Source organism: Argentina anserina, chromosome 1 (assembly GCF_933775445.1).
Source record: "Argentina anserina chromosome 1, drPotAnse1.1, whole genome shotgun sequence".
Classification (NCBI taxonomy): Eukaryota; Viridiplantae; Streptophyta; class Magnoliopsida; order Rosales; family Rosaceae; genus Argentina; species Argentina anserina.
This window is the reverse complement of record NC_065872.1, coordinates 9681984-9701928: the sequence shown is the minus strand read 5'-3', so window position 1 is coordinate 9701928 and position 19945 is coordinate 9681984. Positions and strand designations below refer to the sequence as shown.

Sequence of the window (19945 nt, the reverse complement as noted above, 5' to 3'; positions counted from 1 at the left end):
AAGAGGAAAAAAAATAAATATGAATATTAAGTTTGAGTCCGATACTGAATGAGTTAGGAAATAATTTGGAGAGAAATAAATTGAGATTTAGTATTATTGCATTTATTTCATTATTTATCTTTTCTTCAAATATTTTTATAGACTTTCTACTTAAGTTATGTGAATTTAGACTATTTTAAGTATTTTTAACATTAATATTAAACATCATTATATATTTTTAATCATTAAAATAGTTTAAATATATGTATAAAAATAAATAAATATTTAATAATTCAAAACCGCCTAGGAGGCCGCCTAACCGTCTAGGCGCTAGGAGGTGGCTATCCGCTTACATACCGCCTAGCGCTTTGTAGAACCTTGATCAAACCATAACAAAACATCCTACTTACAAGGTTCACAATAGAAATGGCTACTCCATTCATGTAATTGTTAAGGCAATATATTCAAACATGCTCTCTTAGTTAGTTGTTGCTACATGCTATGTGTTCTTTAAATCAACCTTCATGGCAACAAATTGGTCCTTCAAGCAATGTGCCTTCATGTCTCCTGTAAAACAAGAACATTTAGCGCTATTAAATTACAAGAAAAAAGTCTCTAAGTTGTAATACATTAATGTGAGGGATATATATATATATATATATATATATATATATATATATATATATATATATATATATATATATATATATATAAGTCCATGAGTTCTCTAAGAATTTCCATGAACTGTGAGAATTTTCTAGTGAATAGAATATCATGAGAAGCCCAGCTGAAACGCATATTAGTCCACGACAATCTTAGAAAAATGTTACTTGTATACTTCAGTATTACAAAGTAGGAAAGAAGTAATGTAAAATGGTCCAGTCACTCCACTATTGTCTATGTACTTGAAGTGACGATATATAGTTAATATATCTATATTGTCATTCTAAGTAAAATAAAGATGAATATTCACTGAAGCAAAGAACTTACAACTGCTGCAAGGAGGTTAGTTTATCACGTTCCTAGGGCAATGGTCGAGAGAACTGTATGAACTAAAACATATTTTCAATTATAAGAATATATCAACCCCATAAACAAAACTCAAAAGAATGAGAAAAAGTTAAAAATGTGCATATATGGACCTATAAGACAAAAGGTATCATGGACTCCCTTTGATTTGGCTATTAACATGTGATACAATAGTGAGAGTTACCTTATAAAAAAATAGCAGAACAAATCAAGTACGTATGATAATACCATGTAACATAACCAAATCATACATTTATAGTTTACTTAATTCAATTTCAACAACTATGAACAACGATGTAGTTTCTGGTGCATGATTAGTTAGCCCACCTTGGAAACGTACACAGACTAGTCATGGTAGAGATACCAATCTAGTGTGTGTTAAGGGGACATAATGTTACATATTGGTTGAATCACAATATGAAATCGTAGCACATAATAATAATAAAGAAGAAATTGTACTCATAACAGACATAGAAGCAACACAATAAATCCAGAAAGAATAGAAATACCCAATCTATCAACCTCTTCAAACTTCTCTTTAATCTGCTTTGATAACTTGATTATCTCCAGAGCCTGCAATTGCAGCATAACCAGAACACAGGTAATAAGCCACCTTCCTTTTTCTTTTCTTTTTTAAATAAACCCCTTTTGATTTATTCTTTTCCATAAAATTGATCAAAACATAATAAGCCATTCTTGTAGAATGAAACCCCTGATAGAAAGAGGAAGAACAAGGACCAAAATACACCAAAGTATCAATTTTCTCATCATCATCATCATCATCATCATCTCCCACTGCAAACAAAAAAGCCCTTATCTTATGCTCTCCCATAAAAATTTAAAAACCTAAACAAAAACCATTTTGCACTATTTACAGAATGCATAGTTCTTTTCCAAACCCATTATCTTGTTTCTTACCAAACTCATCAGCTTCTTTCACTTTTTCTTTTTCTTTTTTTCTAAAACAAAAGGGACAAGAAACTAACCATCTGCCATAAAAAAATTGAAAATTCTTGGATCTATGTGTAAGAAAAAGTAAATCAATCTTCAAACCTAGAGTCAAATGAGCTCAGTTCAGTGGTTGGCTGCGAGCCTCGATTCAGTTTCAGAGATGATCTAGCTTTCATGTAATCAGCCACTTTCTCAAATGAAATGAAAAATTAATAATTAAGAGCCTAGGAATGAAATGATTAATCACCTAAGTAACTTCAGAAATCGAAATAGTAATAGCAGCCCTTGCATCATCATCCTCGATCGAGGCGCTTAAGGGCTCTAGAGATTTAGCTATCACATTCAACAATGAGCCTATCTATAACATCCTCCAGGTCTCTGTCATAGTTATCAGTCCCTTGTTTCCTAGCTTCTTTGTTTCTATGGAAACAGGTAAAGGCACCACTAGTATTCCAAATTTACTGTAATTCAAATTTCAATCATAACTGAGGCTATTAATCATTAATAAAACGAAGGATAATCTTCTCTGAGTTGCAGAGAGTGAACCTTCAAGCACGGTCCCATATCCATTTTCTGAATTCAATTAAAAGGTTAATATTATACCGAATTCGCTGATCCAATTCCCATCGGGATTGAGAAGTACGAATCAAATAGAGATGAAGGACTTGGTTACCGTCAATTGGAAGAGCTCGTGGGGGCAGAGTCTGACGAGTAGAAGCGACACACATCGCAATTGTAATAATTATGATCTCAACCACATTAGCACAATCCACACTAAATCACAGTGAAAAAGTAATAAAACAACAAGGAATGAGTTTAACAGCGTTTTGTTCTAAAAATCGATCCCTAAAATTAAAATCGAGTGAAAACCCAATGAAATTGAGAATTGCTATTTACCTTGTAAGCTAATCGAGAACTAAGGTAGTGAAATTGAGGAATAGATTGAAGCTGAGGTTGTGAAGAGAAACAAGCAAGACTGAAAGAACTCGGAGGGCGTCGGAGAGAGCAGGTGGGGCTGAAGGTCGTCGACCCTGGGTTTGGCGAGGCAGTGACGAGCTGGAAGAGGAAGACCTTGTCAAAGTTGGAGAATTTGAATCTCAGTGAGGGACATGTAGTGGCTGAAATTTTGTGCGGGTTGAGAAAATATGTTCAAGTGTTAAGAGGCTTAGAGGAGGGAACTGAACTTAATTTACGGTCGTGAAATTTTCGAAATGGAGCGAAACAAAATTGTTTGTCCCACTCTATCTGTTTTTTTATCAGTCTCTGAAAACTCAGACAACATATAGAACATGTGTTGTATGAAGGTTTTCAAAAATTTTAACTAATATAATTGAGTCAACACAATATTTATATGTTGTACGATGTTCCCACTTTTCTAAAAATTCAGATTTCTTGAAAATTTTCAAGAAATTTGAATTGTCTAAATTTAGAGACAACACATATTCACTTATGTTGTCTGAAAGGTGTGGTATAAAGGCCTTTTTGGCCTAGTGAAATCTTGTAAGAATAAAATGGTCATCATTATGACATCAATGACTGAAATAATGAGTAAATGTTTTATTAAGAACAATATAAATAATTTATCCATTGCAAATGACATATTAACACTTGCTTAAAATTGCATACCTTAACTAGACACCACATATATAACTAATTGATAGCAATCCCTTTTCAATGCTATATTCCTGCGAATGTAAAGCCTAAGTTCAAAAGATGAGCATATGCTATAAAAAGATAGTATCCTCACTCTTAGAATCTCAGACATTCAATAAAACTAGTCCTATCATAAAGTTTCCAAAATTGTTGCTTTAACAACATAAGAACTAAAATAATATAGACATTAATATTCAATCAATGTAGTTCCAAAAATTGAATATTTTACAAGATATGCTTACTCATGAATCAAGCTAGGTAGCACGGACACGTCCCTCAACTACCGTATCGCGTGTCCGACATGGACACAGACACGTTCGAATACCCCTGGACACGAGTATCGGAATAGACACGGCCCGGACACACGAATATCTGAATTGGACATGCCCCAACTCGGTCCGGACACGCAGACACCCACCAACCCATGATAAAAGTGAAAGTGCTTATGGTGAGATTCGAACCTTAGTCATCCAAGGCACCCAACAACTCCACAACCATAACTCCACAACCATTCCAACAGATTCAACTTTTGTTAAAAATAACAATGTTTGAGTTGCGATTCAAACCTTGGTTATCTGATAGGAGTACTTTGTGCGACGTTCTTAACATGTTTTTACCTCAATTTGTACTTTTCTTAGTCCTTATTGTTGTACTATTAAGTTATTGAGTCGTAGTAAGAGTCTTGAGCGGTATTAGATGCATTTTTTGTGCTTACATGAGTTTAAAACGCATAATTGGTCTAGAGTCCTAGTTTGACTAGGAATCATTGTTAGGTTTTGAAACTAATTATCTCTTACTTATGATTTTATTTTCTTATTTTCAGATTGGATTGAAGAGATAATTAAAGAAAAAGAGATGGAATAATTAAATAAAAAATGATCATTAAAGGCATAAAACATGACATGTTGTATGAAATAAAACATGACATGATTTAGGGAATAAAACATGGCATGTTGTAGGGAATAAAACATGTCATGATTTAAGGGATTAAAACTGACATGATTTAGAGGATAAAACTTACCATGATTTAAGGGATTAAAACATGACATTATAATATGAGGAAAGATGCAATTACCCTAATTATTTCCTCTATATATATACATGGCTTCATCTCTCAAATAAGATCACTTCTCCTTTGCAATCAAGAGCCAAAACTCCACCAAAATACTACCTCAAACATCATTCACTAAAACAGCAAGTCATTCTCCCCCATATACAAATTTCAACTCCACTGAAATCACCATTGGAGACACACCTCCAAGGTTCCTACAACGTGTGATTCTCGCAACTCATCCCAACGGGTTTAACCGTTTTTGATTTTTTGTTACAATACTTTGTCTATGAAGATTGTAGTATGATGTTTGTGTATGATTATTGTTTTGTATTAAAAATTGAAATTTTCAGAATGTTTTATTGGATTTTTGGATTTTTCTCGAATTGATGGTTTCCTATAATTAATGAGTTTGTATTTCTATTGTTGTGTTCTAATCATCTTTCTCATACTTTAGATAATTTTCAGATATTTACATATGAATTTAGTGCATGGATGCAGTCCCTAAGATTGTGTTTGAGTGCTAGATTCATCAAACATATTGACACAAATCGAATCATGCCCTAAGTAGTTTCGGTTTGTGTTGATTAAAAGTGGTAAAAATTATGGAAATTTACATGTGAAACCATGATGGGTGACGCCATACATGAAACATATCTCGAACAAATATTTGATGCTTAAATGTAACCTTGTTTGATTTCTACTCTAAGTGTTATTGAATTCGAATGCATCCAAATTTAGATTACGCCCTAAGTCAATCTAAATGTTAATTAAAATCTTGCATGATTAGATGATCTCCTAAGGCTCTAATTGTATTGGTGTCTAAAAAATATGTAATTGGTCGAATTAGAATTCATGATAGGTTTGAACTTGTAATTATGTGGTGTAATGGTAAATTTAGTTTAAGTTTATTAAGGAGAAGTCGATTAAGTAAATAGTAATTTAGTTTTTATTTTAGTAGTTAATAATCAATCTCAAACCCCTTATTATTTGTTAACACTAAAAGTTTAGAATTCCTTTGAATTCCCTGGAAAGAACAATAACGGTTTATTCTATACTAACAATGATGTTTTACAGGGTTTATTATAGACATTTTAATTAACGCTTTATTATTATCCAAGGTACTTATCAAGTCCTTAGTCATTCTAACATGTTATGTTTTCATCATTTTAATGCACACTTTGACATATATATATATATATATATATACATCTAAATACTTTTAAATTTATAAATTATTATTTATTAAAAATAATATTTAATTAACGTGTTAACCACGTATCCGTGTCTAAAAATATTTCTATATGTTGTGTCTACGTATCAAATCGTGTTTAATTCAGACACTCGTGTTCGTGTCCGTGCTACTTAGGAATCAAGATCATATCACATATTGAAATTGCAACCGTTCGAGCTAAGGACAATACTTAAACCTGCATAGGCTTCTGATTCATTTAGATTGCTCCTACCAATATATATATAGGAACTGAATTTGAAATGGGAAGCATCCATACCTTGATTGAATTAATACTCAGTCAAGGTATTCAAATTGCAACTTGTTTCTCTTAGTTCTCTGAAAATAAAATATAGCTTAGGATCATAGCCGTAAAAACCCAATCAAATAACAGTAAAACAAAACAGCTAAGGATTTCCACCGACTCCTACAAGCACCACTGATGTGCGCTAAAAGATTTTGGCTAACCCCCAAAAATCTTTTCTAATCATCACTAGTCTATTGAAAATCAAATACTAATGAACTAGTATAACGTCACTTTACATCCTTAGTGAGTAAAACAAATTAAAGAGAAAACAAAATGTGAGCGCCTGTCTCTAAGAGGCATTGATCATGGATGTGCTTATCTGTGGGCTTGCTTGGGTCAAGGGGACGGATTATCCAATTGGAAACGATAACCGAATGCATAGGTTGTAAAAAGGAGTTCCAATATGCATATACATATAGTATACCACCGTATTACCTTATTATAATGTGCCTTCCAGACCCAGGGGTCTTCAAGCCTGCTGCTTTTTAGATCCAAACATAGATGCACAACATGGATTTTGGACATTTGGGAAACCATAAGTCAAATAAACTATGTCTAAGAGAATTATATCGTTCTGTTTACTAAACATGAAGCTCATCTATGTGGATTGGCCACTGGTGCGCTCATATTTGAAACAAACCCTGATTAACTTAATATCAAAATTGAAATTCCAGACCTTAATTTGATAGGGTCATCAACAACCCAACCTTAATCTACATCAGAAATTATCTACTTAACTCCATAAATGGGTTCGAGCTTACCTTAGAGTGAGCATAGTGCGAAAAGTGCGAGCTGCACTTCCTCATCTAATTTTGCAATGGAACTTCAGGGCTATCTTCTCTGGCTTGGAACTGGTTGTACTTTGATTAATGCTGGTATAGATTCAAACACCAACAACAGCGAAGATTAGAAACTGAAAATGGCATAAGGGTTGTATACGACAAGGGCTTCCAACCCAAAATTTTAAATTCAAAGCATAAACTTACAGTAATCTCTATAACTCAGACATCGTACCTATTGGATTTGGGGAAAGCTTACCCGACTAGGCTAATCTGATCGAGCATCTGCAACCTCCTCCTTTGGGGAAAATCACATCTTTTTCATTCCCAAAACTCAGAAAACTAAATAAAGATCCGTAATCTCCCTTTTATCGGATAACCTCACCAATCTAATTCTTGATTGAAATTTGAGACAATCTTGCATAAAGGTCGAAGAAGAAGAAGAAATGATGTCGATTGGGAATAACCCCAAGAAAACAAAAGGGAAAACAATATTAGTTTACAAGGGATAGTTAACTTAATTAATTATTTGAGCGAAAGTAAACCAAATGGCTGGGTTTTCCATGAATAAACCATGTAGGTGATAATATTTGATAATTTATCTCCCACGAATCACAATATATGTGGGATACTACACATGCAATTCAAACAATAAACTGTTCATTCACATGGACTCACGAATTACAAACCTTCCCACGATTAAATGTAGCTTTTGCTCCTATTTTTTTGTAGTGATACCCGCGGCTAAATAAATTTAGCTCAATGCTTTGCGTATAAACGTACAAGGTATTGCGTTATATATTCACTCGTGCAGATCTAATCCAGTACATTTTGTGGGTCTTCGCATATGTTGTTTCCGAATTCAAATGAGTTAGCAGACCATATAGTAATTAATCTGGGTTTCATGTATATTTGTTTGGTCGATGAAATAACTTCATTAGAAAGGCAAATGATGTTCTCATTTACAAATTTGACGCTAGCTTGTTTTTGTTGATACCCTAAATTAATTTGAGGCTTCAGGTTCGTTGAAGCCAGAATTAACTCTCGTCTTCGAAAAGATTAAGTGCTTTTGCAAAGCATGTGGGTTGTTTCAACATGCAGCCTCTGGGTGTGATGAGTTCTTGATTCATGAACGCACTGAGCTATTGCAGGGTTGGGTCGCTAGATTTGGCCGGTCTCTCCTTGGGTTCAGGGTCCTTTCCGACGAAGCTAGGTACGACAGTGACTAGTATTTAGGAGGTAGGTTTGGCACCGGTTCTGGTGTGGTGGCCTCGAATGACATGGAGACAGGAGTTTCTGATGAGTTGGTTGTGAGTGAACCTATAGCTAACGTGTTGGACTTGTCTCTTCCTTTAGGTCCAGTGCTGAAGGATTTTTTGCCTTCGATGGTGAACAAGGTGGTGGACCCCAAGCCCTTTCGGGATTCTCAAATCATTTGGATGCGGTGGGGGCCATAGATTTTACTTCGGTGGCGCCGGTACCTCCCCCGATGAACCATTTTAAGCGTCTTGCTAGTACTGAGTTGCGCCGTCTATGGAAGAGGTATATGCAATCTAATGTTGTTTCTGTTGAGGAGAACATGTCGATTGTGGTGAAACATAAGAATAGGAAGCTTTAGGTTTCTCCTAAAGCTAAACACAAACCAGGTTGTCGAAAAGGAAGCACAAATCGACCTAAAGCTGCTAGAGAGTTGGTTATGGATGTAGAGAAAGCTGAGACCAAAGTATACAACAAGAAGCTAGCTGCAAAGAAGAAGAAAAACCAAGGTGGTATCTTCATCACCATCTAGTGAGAAGAAGTCTCAATCTCGGACTATGGAGGTTCAAATGGTGACGAAGGATGGAGAACATGTGGTGGTTCTTCCAATGGGTGTTTCAGGAGAGCATGAATGTGCTCCTTCTGCTGATCAAACATAAATTGAATCGTATCACAGTCTTGCAACGGTGTGGTTATGAAACATTTAGTTTTGTCTTCTACATCAATTGAACTCTGTTAGTTTTTATGCTTCATGACCATGAAAAAGTGGGTGAATCTTGGATTTGTTAGCTAATTCTACGTATGAATAGTTAATTGTTGGCTAGTATTATTTAGGGATAGTTAGTTAATTTTGTCAGATTAGATAGCTTTTATTGTCGGCCTTCGGACGTGTTATCTTAATTCTACTTGTTGAAATACAATTTAGTTGGACGTTTCAATTTTAAAAATAATTCAGCGATGCATGAGACTTGGATTTTGATATTGAGAATATCGAACCGCAAAATATTGAAAAAATATTATTGTGCAAAGATTATTTTTTTGGAAGGTGGTTGACGCATACATGGAGCTCGTCAAAGACGATCACACACATGATCAACAACGCAATATTGACTACGTACATATGTGTTATGAAGTAAAAAAAATGACTACTGCATTTGGCTACATCGATTAACAGACATCAATTAGTACCACCAAGAAGACGCTTCAGCTTCCTGATCTGAGATTTGTCCAATAAAGTAGTCTTATGTATCAGGTCAGTAGCTAAATCATTTTTAAACAGTTGAGTTTCCAACGCATCCAGACCTGGGTTTTCACTGCGTAATGTCACGAGCTTACTCTTTTCGCTATGCAACTCGTGCGGCCTTAGCAACTCCTTTATGCTAAGTCAGCCTTAAACTCGCAAACGCCCTGCTAGAACAATTGAAAGGCAAACAAGAATATCTTAAAAGAGAACTTATATTGAACAAGAGAGAACTTACAAGTATGCTTGATAGCTTGCTTCTTACTTGATAGAGCAAATGAGAGGGGTGCCTTGCTATTTATAGACCTCCTCATCTTACTTGGCTAGTTCTAGAGACTTCTAGGACTATGTACAATGTAGATGACTCTAGAGAGTTCTATACAATTCTACATAACTCTAAGAGGAACCTTGAGTGTTCTAGAGAATTCTTGAGTGGTCTAGTTCACCTAGCCTCTCCAAGATTCTAGAGATATCTGGAAATGTCCCAAGGCTTCTTGAGACTTCTAACGCCTTGTATGATCTTCTATGATCTTCCAAAGTGTTCCGCCATGTTCCGGATCCATCTAGAATGCTCAAGGTAAAATTTGGCTTAAGTTGGCGGGATGTGACATTCTCCCCCACCAAATCCCGCGATGCCCTCATCGCGCCTCGCTGTATTGCTGGATCTTGTCCTTGAACTGCCAAAGCGTATCCTCGGACTCCCAGCTTGCTTCCGTATCGGGCAGACCTCTCCACTTGATGAGGTACTCTTTGTAACTTGGCACGCAGTCGAATGACCCGATCTGCGAGTACTTCATCGACTTCCTTGTCAAAGTTGGTGATTACTGCCGTAGGTGCCCGATGCGATATTCCTCTCGATGGGTCTTCCTCGTCCTCATTGTAGGGCTTTAACATACTCATGTGGAAGACCAGATGTATCTTTAACCTGGGCGGGAGGTTGAGCTTGTATGAAACTTTGCCTATGCGCTTAATAACTTTAACCGGCCCTTCATATCTACGGATCAAGCCCTTGTGCACCTTTCTAAAGGCCTTGAATTGCTGCGGCAAGAGTTTCACAAGTACAAGGTCGCCTTCCTTGAACTCGACATGCCTCCTCTTCTTGTCCGCCCACTTCTTCATCCTCTTGGCAGCCTTGTGCAACGCCGCTCGAGCTAACTCCGCTTGCTCATGCCATGACTTGGCGAACTTGAATGCGGCTGGACTCTTCCCTTCATAGTGAGTGGCAAGGGATAGAGGGGTAGTAAGCTGCTGTCCCAAAACGATCTCAAAAGGACTCTTGTTGGTGGCCTCACTTTGCTGCAGGTTGTAGGAAAACTGCGCCACATCTAGAAGCTTGGCCCAATCCTTTTGATTGGCACTCACGTAGTGCCGTAAGTATAGCTCCAAGAGAGCATTGACGCGCTCCGTTTGACCATCACTTTGTGGATGAAAGCTTGTTGAAAAGTTAAAGTCTGACCCCAACATCTTGAACAGCTCCATCCAAAATCTCCCCATGAAGCGCGGGTGTTTGTCGCTGACAATGTTCTTTGGAACTCCCCAAAGCTTGACTACATTGCGTAGGAATAGCCTTGCTGTCTCCTCCGCAGTGCAGTCGGCTGATGCGGCCATGAAGGTTGCATACTTGCTGAATCTGTCCACTACCACTATGATGCTCCCAAATTGCTCGGACTTCGGCAGGCAAGTGATGAAGTCCATAGAGACACTCTCCCATGGTCTCTCCGGTATGGGTAAGGGGTCAAGCAAGCCCCCCGGCTGCTACTGGACTACTTTGTCTTGTTGGCAAACTAGACATGTCCGCACATACTCTTCGACCCCGTCTCGCATCCTAGGCCAATAATACATGGACTTTAACAAGACAAGTGTGCGTTTCATACCCGGGTGCCCGGCCCATTTGGAATCATGGCATTCCTTGGTTAGCTCCCTTCGTAAGCTGCCCCACTTCGGTACGTAGATGCGGCGGCCTCTCGTGTAGAGAAGGTCGTCGTCTAGCCAAAATCTCCGAGTTTTGCCTTCCTTTACTAAGTTAATGAGACTTTGTGCTTGAGGGTCTACCCTTAGTCCCTCCTTGATCTTTCTTAGCAATGGGCTAGTGACTTGAAAGATGCTTGCAAACTCTGCCTTGCGGCTTAGTGCATCCGCTACCACGTTCGCCTTCCCGGGCTTGTACTCCATGGTGTAGTCAAACTCCGCCAAGAAGTCTTGCCACCTTGCTTGCTTTGGACCCAGCTTCTTTTGAGTTTGGAAATAGCTTGTTGCTACATTGTCGGTCATGATAAGGAACTTGGTCCTAAGCAAGTAATGTCGCCACACTCGAAGGCAATGGATGATGGCAGTCATCTCCTTCTCTTGGACGGTGTAGCGCCGCTCCGTGTCATTGAGCTTCCGACTCTCATAAGCAATTGGATTCCCTCTTGCATGAGAACTCCACCGATGGCAAAGTCGGAAGCATCGGTGTGCACTTCGTATGGCTTGGAGTGATCCGGTAGGCTAAGTACGGGCTCCTCGCATATTGTCTTTTTCAAGTCTTCAAAGGCTTCTTGACACTTTGTTGTCCACTCCCACGCCTTGTTCTTCTTGAGAAGGTCGGTTAATGGTACAACCCTCACCGAGTATCCCTTGATAAAGCGGCGATAATAGTTAACTAGCCCAAGGAAAGATTTAAGTCATGTACCTTGGTGGGTGGCTCCCATTCTTAGATGGAATCCACCTTGCAATCCTCCATCATAAGCTTGCCGTCCTTGATCTTGTGCCCCAAGAACGACACCTCCGGCTTCGCGAATGAGCATTTCTCCATCTTGATGTATAGCTGCGTTTCCCGCAAAACCTTAAGGACTTCCCGCAAATGCTCCACATGCTCCCGCATGGTCTTGCTATACACCACTATGTCGTCCAAGTAGACGACTACAAACCGATCCAAGTAGGGGTGGAATAACTTGTTCATCAAGGTGCAAAAGGTTGCCGGTGCACTAGTTAGACCGAAGGGCATGACCAAGAATTCATAAGAACTGTACCTTGTGTGCATGCGGTCTTTGGCTCATCTCCTTCCGCAATGCGCACTTGGTAGTACCCCGAACGAAGGTCTAACTTGGAAAAATATCGTGCATGGCCCAATTGAACAAAGAGATCGGCAATGAGAGGAATAGGATACTTGTTCTTTACCGTGATCTTGTTGAGTGCCCTATAGTCGATGCACATGCGTAGAGATCCGTCTTTCTTCTTTTGGAACAACACCGGGGCACCGAACGGGGCTTTCAAAGATCTAATGAACCCCGCGTCCAAAAGCTCCTTCAATTGCCTCCTTAGCTCCGCTAACTCCGGCGGCGCCATGCGGTATGCACCCATGGCGGGTGGTTTGGTCCCTGGTTCCAATTCTATCTCATGGTCGATCTCTCTCCTTGGGGGTAGTCTCTTGGGCAGCTCCGTGGGTGATACATCCTTGAATTCCTCAAGAACTGCAGCTACCTCCTTGGGCATGTCATCTTGTGGCCTTAGCTCCTCGTCATCGAACTCACTAAGGATGGCCAAGTAGCTTTCCTCTTCCCTCTTGATGCCTTTCTTGAATTGCAATGCCGACAAGACCTTGATGACTTGCTTTGATTCTCGGGTTGTTGGCACCACACACAACCTCTCGCCATCCATAATGCATAAGCTATTGGCGAATGGCACCGGGAATGCCTTGACTTGATCATGGAACTCCAACCCCAAGACTACCTTGTAGTCATCCATCGGTACTATCGAGAAGTCTAGGCTCCCACACCAAGCTCCCACGCTTGTCTTGACTCCTCGAGCTACTCCTTGTATGGGGCGGGCATGTGAGTTAACCGCCTTGATGGAGCCCCCTCCATTGCTTGCCTTTAGTCCTAGCCTGCGTGCCTCCTCAATGGAAATGAAGTTGTGGATTGCCCCTGTGTCGAGCATTGCCGTTGTTGGCTTCCCACCTATGGTGATGTCCGTGAAGAGTAAACCTTTGGCTTGGACCTTGGGTGTAGAGCGGATTGCATTAAGCACCTGCAAAGACCCCAAGTGTGCACCTCTGTTGCCACCCTCGGCTTCACTCTCGCCTTGATGACTTCCTAAGAGCGCGCTTAGTGCTCTCCTTTGTGGGCAATGCCTAGCCCAATGCGGACCATCGCATAGGAAGCACTTGTTGTCGTTTGGCTTGTCCAAGCTCCGCATGTCCCTTGAACTTTGCCGAGTAGCTCTCACGGCGGGGTTCCTCCTTGCGTTGGATTTTGTCTCCCCCACCTTTGGCATAGTTGCTCTTCTTCTCCTTTGGCTTGGTGGACTCTCTTGGACTTGAGAAATCAACCAAGCCTTCGGCCACGGCTATGGCGGTAGCAAGGTCTTGCACTCCACGTCGCCTAAGCTCTGTCTTGGCCCATGATTGGAGACCATCCATGAAATTGAAGAGAGCATCCTTGTCGGATAGGTCAGGAATCTCAAGCACCAAGTTAGTGAATTCTCTAACATAATCACAAATTGGCCCGGTGTGCTTGAGCCTTCGCAAGCGAGCTCTTGCCTCATCCTCGGCATTCTTGGGATAAAATTGCTTCTTAAGTTCTTTCACAAAGTCATCAAAGGTAGAGATGGTGCACATACCTCTTTCGACATCTCCTCGCCTTCTCCTCGCCTTCTCCTCCACCATAACATGGCGGTGTCGGTGAGATAAAGAGTCACGGTCTTTATCTTGGCATCCTCCTCCATGATGCCTACGGCCCCAAAGTATTGGTCTAGCCCCCATAAGAAGTTGTCTACCTCTCGACTGTTGCGCATGCCTCCGAAGCTCTTTGGCTTTGACACCTCGATCTATTTGGCCTCTACGCTGCTGCTAGTGTTAGCCCCCGCAGCTAGTGCGCGCTTGCATAGGGCAAGATCTGCCTGCATTGCCTCCATGCGTGCAGAATCTGCCTGCATCTCCTCCATGTGTGCAAGCATGCTATTGTGCTCCCTTTCTTGAACTTCACACATCCGGGCGAGTTCCCCCATGAACTCCTCGCGAACCTTGTCTATCTCGCCCCATAAGAACTCCTCTAGCTTGAGCATCATGCCCTTGATCGCAGTGTGGATTGCGGCGTCCTCCACCTCCAAGTCTTCCACCTGGGCTCCCATGCCACTCACGCTCTCTTCCACTTGAACTAGTCGTGAGTCGATTGCAGCTAACATGTTCTTCACTCGTTCCTTCTTTGGAACCGTTGGGTTGACAAGTTCTTCATGACCCTTCTCTTGCGTGTTGTCGGAAACACTACCAACAGGATTGCCATTCTATGCCATTGTGTCGAGCTAGCCTCTTGATCGAACTTCGGCTCTGATACCAAATGTCACGAGCTTACTCTTTCGCTATGCAACTCGTGCGGTATTAGCAACTCCCTTATGCTAAGTCAACCTTAAACTCGCAAACGCCCTGCTAGAACAATTGAAAGGCAAAGAAGAATATCTTGAAAGAGAACTTATATTGAACAACAGAGAACTTACAAGTATGCTTGATAGCTTGCTTCTTACTTGATTGAGCAAATGACAGGGGTCCCTTGCTATTTATAGGCCTCCTCATCCTACTTGGCTAGTTCTAGAGACTTCTAGGACTATGTACAATGTAGATGACTCTAGAGAGTTCTATACAATTCTACATAACTCTAAGAAGAACCTTGAGTGTTCTAGAGAATTCTTGAGTGGTCTAGTTCACCTAGCCTCTCCAAGATTCTAGAGATATCCGGAAATGTCCCAAGGCTTCTTGAGACTTCTAACGCCTTGTAGGATCTTCTATGATCTTCCAAAGTGTTCCGCCATGTTCCGGATCCATCTAGAATGCTCAAGGTAAAATTTGGCTTAAGTTGGCGGGATGTGACATTAAGCTAGCATACATGAGGGCCGGAGTATCGCCTTGGTTCACTGCGAAATGTAATAAACCTCGAGGGAAAACCATACAATCACCCTTGCTCATAGATTTCATGTAAACTTTGTTATTCGAGTGGACGAACGCTCCAAGTACCGAACTTGCTTCCGCGACGATTAGAATTTCTGTAGCTCCACGGTGAGTGTGGAATGGGATAACTCCACCCACACCCAAGTCGGTGCGAGCCACCGAAACGCCGAGGCCATTGATACCAGGAAATTGAGTAACTACTGCAGGTACGAATCCAAACTTGTGAATATTGGAGGTGTTGCCAGAAATTCTTAAGCCAGAGTAGACGAAATCATCTGCATTCACCTTTGCGGGGTCCTTGCAAGAGTACCCTGCAAGGCCTTTGAGGAGCTGTGTAGTCTGCAACACAGAAGTCTTGTACAGCAGCGTAGGAAGATGAGAGAACAAGAGAAAATATGAAGAAAAGCAAATAGGGGAAATCATCATGATGGATATGATATGCACGTAAAGGTAGAGTTGGTGATCTGCTATTTATAACTCTAAATCGTATGAGAGACTAATATATAATAGGGGCGGTTTCCTATCAGACAGATGAGACTATAGAGTATTTCTAATTTGGTAGATAATCGAACACGTATATGAATTACAAAAGAACTTTAGCTAGACGCGAGAATTGAGAAGATGTTAAGTAGACATAAGAAATTTAATGAAGTAAATCATTTTTATTAAATGATTAAATTGACAAAGAACCCGACAAAATTGCACACGTGGCCTAAAAGTCAACAAAGTCAGTACGGACCCGAATAAAATTCGCGTCAGCACACAAACGGATGATCGTAATCAAAGTTACGTGATTCCGACTTTAATTGGAAATTAAATGTCATTGACGATCGAAATGGTAATCGGGCATTTAATTAAATTAATAAATTTCTTTACGGTTATAATTAAATCAATTATTTGAATCTTGATTATTTAAATTAATCAGAAAATACTTATTGATTGAATTATACAACTAAAGAAATATTATTATTTTAGTGTCATTAAAATATTATATAAAATAGAATATTCTTAACACTATAAATACCCATTTCAACATGAAGAGAGGGGGATTTTCGACATTGGGGAAGAAGAGAGCAATATCACTCTCGAGAAATCCCGAAGTCTCCCAAATCCACGAAGAATCATCAAGCTACTAAATCGCTCGTTCTTCATCAAATCCAAATCCAAACTCAAGTCCACGAAGAATCATCAAGCGGCCAAATCGCTCGTTCTTCATCAAATTCAAATCCAAACTCAAGTCCACGAAGAATCATCAAGCTACCAAATCGCTCGTTCTTCATCAAATCCAAATCCAAATCAAACTCAAATTTTCAAGATCTAGTGCACGTCACCCTTGAGCCAAGTTACACACGGAGATAGAATCAGAGGAGTTCACAAAGATTGTAACCCCACGCTTGGTTATCAATAAATTACATTTTATTTGTACGCGTGTTTGCATTCTTGTTTGTTTTAAGATACCTGTTCTACAAATTGGCACGCCCAGTGGGACATTTTTGGCCTCTCATCTCCTTCTCCGAAGAAATATTCAAATCCGTTGGTGCAATGGTTTCCAAGAACAACCAAGCCGTCCTAACGAAGAAATCCAAGTCCACAACCGCGAGGTCAAGCAGAAAGGCCGAGCCGGTCAAGAAGTCCAAACAAACATCCTTCAAATCAAAGAGTGAACCGATTGCCCTTGTCACACGGAGCGTGGCTAGAGCTCAACCCACGACATTTATGGCACTTCCTAGTAAGCCTCGTCAACCAGTCATCACCTTAGAGAGGTTGGGAGCAACAAAGCATGCCTCTCAAAGTAGGAAGAAGCAAGTGTCAAAGGAGAATGAGTCAAATGAGCAATCTCTTCTACCCGATCATGGTGATGGCCCTATCCTGGAAGACGTTTTCTCTTATGATGATCAAGCACGGTGTCATACCATGGAAGCCCCAAAGAAGATGACGATAACTTCCATTCTATGACGCATGAGTCCTCTTCTGACAATGTGCATGTCTTGGTGACGGGGACATCCACAATCGAGGAGCAACTCTCCAATGTGTTGGAGATGGTTGAAAAGCTCACCCGAACGTTTGAAGAAAAGGACGTGCAAATCGCTGAGCTTTATAGCAAGTTGGGAGATCACGATGATGAGAACTCCACCAAGGGGTCGCCTAACAGGAGCAAAGTAAACGAAAAGGGAGAAACGTCCAAGAACAATGACACATCGCTTGGTTCCTTATCACTCCAGCAAGTGCAAGACATCATCACCAACTCAATTCGGGCTCAATATGGAGGTCCTTCTCATGACTCCCTCACTTACTCCAAACCTTACACTAAGAGGATTGACAGCTTAAGGATGCCGCGGGGGTATCAGCCACCAAATTTCCAACAATTTGAAGGTAAAGGGAACCCAAAGCAACACGTCGCCCACTTTGTGGAGACTTGTAGTAACGCCGGGACAGAAGGTGATCACCTTGTCAAGCAGTTTGTTTGCTCGTTGAAGGGTAATGCCTTCGAGTGGTATACAGACTTACAGCCGAAGTATGTTGACAGTTGGGACCAAATGGAGCGCGAGTTCTTTAATCGATTCTATAGTACAAGGCGGACAATGAGCATGATGGAGCTAACTAACACGAAGCAACGAAATGATGAACCCGCGATCGGCTACATCAATAGATGGCGCTCACTTAGCCTTGATTCCAAGGACCGATTGTCAGAGGTGTCAGCCGTTGAAATGTTCATCCAAGGCATGCACTTTGATTTGCTATACATCTTGCAAGGAATCAAGCCTCGTTCTTTCAAAGAGTTGGCTACTCGAGCCCACGACATGGAGTTAAGCTTGGCAAGTCATAAGGATAAGAATGAAACCCTGGTCGACCAACGAAAAGACAATGTCTTCAGAAGCAGATTTGACAAGGTTGTGTGAAGAAGCCTTCCAAAGAATCAATGGTCATCAATACTGCGCCGGTTAAGATCTCTACACGGGATAAAAAAGAGTTAAATAAGGTGGAACCTCCTCAAACCTATGATAGGAGTAAACACACGTTAAAGGAGATAGAGCGAAAGACGTACCTGTTCCCAGACTCTGATGTGGCGGGCATGTTAGAGGATCTGCTCGAAAACAAGATAATAGAGCTTCCGGAGTGCAAACGTCCAAAAGAAATGCATCGAGTCAACGATCTGAAGTATTTAAAATATCATCACCTCGTTAGTCACCCTATAGAGAAATGCTTTGTTCTCAAGGATTTAATAATGAACCTCGCCAAGCAAGGAAAAATTGAGCTGGACGTTGATGACGTTGATGAAGTCAATTGCACTACCGTAACATTCGGGTCGTTCGAGCCAGTTCCATTCCCTTTTCACCCGATGAAAGCACCGTTCTGTTTCACAAATGAGGCACATGTACATAAGAAGACCAAAGAAGTTAAAGAATGTCTTGCTTCCACACATGTCCTCCAAGTTGCCTCTAATGCCGATGACGAAGGATGAATATTGGTTACCCGAAGAAGAACTCGCAAAGATATGATGTCAAATTCACCAATTGCCCGACCAAGTCAGAAGAAATCAACTCCACGACGAGAGGAGAATGGACGAGGGCGTTTTGAGACAAAACAACCGAAGGTCACTTCAATGGCCACAAGTTGTGAAGTTAGTTCTGAAGGAGACAAAAAGTTTGAAGCAAGAGAAATAGGTGCAAGTCAAGTGTTAAAGAAAAATGGGGTGTTGAAACAATTGGAGATTTTACCTTTCCTTCATATAATCGCTTCATAATGTGATAGTTTTATTATAAACCTAATATAAGGTTATAATACATTAGTGGACACTTCGGCGATGGACAACTCAAATTAAAAATATGGTCGATCAACACCAGTAGATGTGATCGGTATATATATTTAAGGAACACGAAAAAATTTCATCCGTTTTGGACATGGTTTGACCGTTCGTACCAACGGTCAACTAAAAAAGAAGTGTTTTGACATATTTAAACCTCATTGACCGGGGCTTTGCCAAATAGATTTCTTCAGTTCGACCGTACATGATAGGTAACAAAAATTAAGTGATTTCAAATATGTAAACAAATTTCTACATTCGCATCTTGGTAATTGGTCCCCCCTTAGGGCATATTAGTGTTGTTTTTGGTTTACCGGAAATTTCGACGGTTAAACGAGTTCTGAATTGGATGAAATTTTAAAATGATCATTAAATATATATATTGATCACATCGTATGGTGTCGATCGATTCCGAGAAGTTTTCTTCATATAGTTGCTTCATAATGTGATAGTTTTATTATAAACCTAATATAAGATTATAATACATTAGTGGACACTTCGGCGATCGACAACTCAAATTCAAAATATGGTCGATCGACACCAGTAGATGTGATCGGTATATATATTTAGGGAACCCGTAAAAATTTCGTCCGTTTTAGACATTGTTTGACCGTTCGTACCAACGGTCAACTAAAAAAGAAGTGTTTTGACATATTTAAACCTCATTGACCGGGGCTTTGCCAAATAGATTTCTTCAGTTCGACCGCGCACGATAGGTAACAAAAATTAGGTGATTTCAAATA

General features: G+C 40.2%; 1 long non-coding RNA gene and 1 pseudogene across 2 annotated transcripts; both read right to left on the bottom strand.

The window, feature by feature from the left end:
- Positions 1–253: 253 nt before the first annotated feature.
- LOC126784025 (uncharacterized) lies at positions 254–7519 on the bottom strand. 2 transcript variants are annotated; one of them, XR_007670907.1, is made up of 5 exons: positions 7240–7519; positions 6963–7073; positions 1518–1581; positions 970–1031; positions 254–546 (listed from the first exon to the last, which is right to left on the bottom strand). It is a non-coding gene; the product is annotated as an uncharacterized LOC126784025 (long non-coding RNA). The 2 variants fall into 2 exon arrangements; XR_007670906.1 differs by having other exon boundaries at positions 970–1581.
- Positions 7520–9414: 1895 nt separating this feature from the next.
- Positions 9415–15823, bottom strand: LOC126783962 (auxin-binding protein ABP19a-like; annotated as a pseudogene).
- Positions 15824–19945: the final 4122 nt, after the last annotated feature.